This window comes from Penaeus vannamei, chromosome 30, assembly GCF_042767895.1.
Source record: "Penaeus vannamei isolate JL-2024 chromosome 30, ASM4276789v1, whole genome shotgun sequence".
NCBI lineage: Eukaryota > Metazoa > Arthropoda > Malacostraca > Decapoda > Penaeidae > Penaeus > Penaeus vannamei.
This window is the reverse complement of record NC_091578.1, coordinates 22,541,737-22,544,236: the sequence shown is the minus strand read 5'-3', so window position 1 is coordinate 22,544,236 and position 2,500 is coordinate 22,541,737.

Genomic DNA, 2,500 nt, shown 5'->3' with positions numbered 1-2,500 from the left:
AACCAAAACCCAAAAATAAAACAAAAGAAGTGCGGGATGCGCAACGGTGATGATAATAATACGAACGCCCCCTGTCGACAACATCGGTCGGATACATCTCATTTAATCTGATTGGCTCTTTGGCGGCCGGGTAATTAGATTCACACGAGGCAGATGGCGCTAATAGCTCGCGAAACACGAGACCCATCTCGTTATCGGCGAGATCCGTGGTTTCGTCACCTGGAGAGCTCTGCCAAGACTCCGCTGGGCGTTTTCTCTTGCTCTCTCTCTTATTCTTTTCCTTCTCCTTGTTGTTGTTGTTTCTGTTTCATGATTGTTTTCTTATTTTCTTTCTTATTTGTTTTCTTCTTCTATACGATCATCTTCTCTTTTTTATTCTTTTCCTTCTCCTTCTTTTTTTCTTGTTCCTATTTCATGATTGTTTTCTTATTCTCTTTCTTATTTTTCTCTTCTACACCATCATCTTCTCTTTCTTATTCTTTTCCTTCTCCTTGTTCTTGTTCTTGTTATATATCCTGATCTTATTTTCTTTCTTCTTTTTGTTTTCTTCTACACCATCATCTTTTCTTTCTTCTATCTCTTCTTTTCTTTTTCTTACTCTTCTGCTTATGCTTTTTCCTTTACTTTTCTTCTGCTTCTTCTTCTACCTCTGGTTTTCTTCTTCTTCCTCTTCTTCTCCTTCTTCCTCTTCTTCCTTGTATTCTTCCTTTTTCTTCTTCTTCTTCCTCCTCTCTCTCTTCTCTTTCTTCTTCTTATTATTATTATTATACTTCTCCTTCCCATTCCTCTTCATTTCATCTTTCTTCTTTTTTCTTCTTCTTCTCCGTTGCGCGTTCCTAAATAAGGTTGTAAAGATGGAAGAGGAAGAAGAAATAGGGAGAAGAGGAACAGAAGAAAACGAAAGAGGGGGAAGAGGAGGGGGGACTTAATAATCATTTGACTTATTACCTAATTGGACGGTCGTCGCTAATGCACTTTTTTCTCTCTCTTTTTTTCTTTCCTGGAGACTTAATGGTGCCATGCATCCCATTAAAATGTTTTTAATAAAGAATCTCTTGACAAATACCAAGTATACAAAAAAAAAAGAGAGAGAGAGATTGAGAGCGACGGAAGGAGAGACTCCCCTCCCCCCCTTCCCCCCTCTCCTCTTAGGACCCCCACTTACCCTCCCTTTAACCCCCTACCCCTCCTCCTCCCCTTCCCTTTAACCCCCCATCCCCCCACCCCCCGTCGCCCCATAAGTCCAACAATGGTCACATACACAATCGTCGAGATGGGGGGATGGGGGAGAGGAGGGGAGGGAGGAAAGGGAGAATGGGGGAGAGGAGAGGTGGGGAGGGGAGAGGAGGAGAGGGGAGGGGAGGCATGGGGGCCGGGTCCTGGAAACACAGTAGAGATTCCAAATCAATAATGAGCACTAACATCAAGAAAAAAGAAAAAAGAAAAAAAAATCCAAAAAAAGAAAAAAAGAGGAAGATTTGAAGGGAGCATCCGCTACAAACTGGAAAATATGCGCAAGAGGGTATCGGGCTGATCATTTTAGAGATAGGATTATTCAAGATCAATATCAATCCTCATAATGAGTCAGGGTTAGGGTGCAACTTCAAACAATTTACTTAAGAGAGCGTCTCCTCCTCCTCCTCCTCCTCATTCTCTTCTTCCTTCCCCCTCCCCCCTTTTTTCTCTTTCTACTGCCCCTTGTCCTCTTATTCCATTTTTTTCTTCCTTCTTTTCCTCCTTCTTCTCATTTTTTTTCTTCTATTTCTTAATTTTTATTTTCTTCTTCATTTTCCTTCTCCTCTTCTTTCTCTTTTTCTTTTCCTTCCTCCTCCTTGCCTTACCTCTCCTCTTCCTCTTCTTCTATTCCATCTTCTTCATCTCCTCCTCCTCCCTCTTTCTCTTTCTCTTCCCATATTCCACTCTGTGTCTTTGAGTCTTTTTTCACCATCTGTAAGAGGGGGAGAGGGCGGGGAAGGGGTTGTTGGGGGGGGGAGAGGATGGGGAGGTGGGGGGAGAGAATGCTTAGAATCCTTCCTTAAGAAAGCAGCCCCTTATCTTATCTCTTATCTCCAATTCCTACGGTGATCTGTTCCTAATGAGATTGGGGAAGGAGAGACGGGAGGGGTGGGTGTTGGGGGAGGGGGAGGGGGTGAGGTTGTGCAGGAAGTATGCACATGAGAAGACCATTGAGGGTTCGTGATCATGTTGACGACGTGTTCTCAAATATCCCGCATCTTGCAACTGTGTTATTTTTTCTTCGCGGTCAGATCTCCAGAACACGGAACGAAAAGGATGGAAAACGACATAAAATGATACGCACATTTACGCTACATTATACGCACACGAAATTATGCAAGTCGAGACGCATGTGCACACGACATAACAAACAACAGAACGTCCACACACTGAAGCACACACGACATAACACACACACACATAAAACGAATTGACACAGCAAGTACACACCAGAACACTTACAGGTCATAACATCACATATACA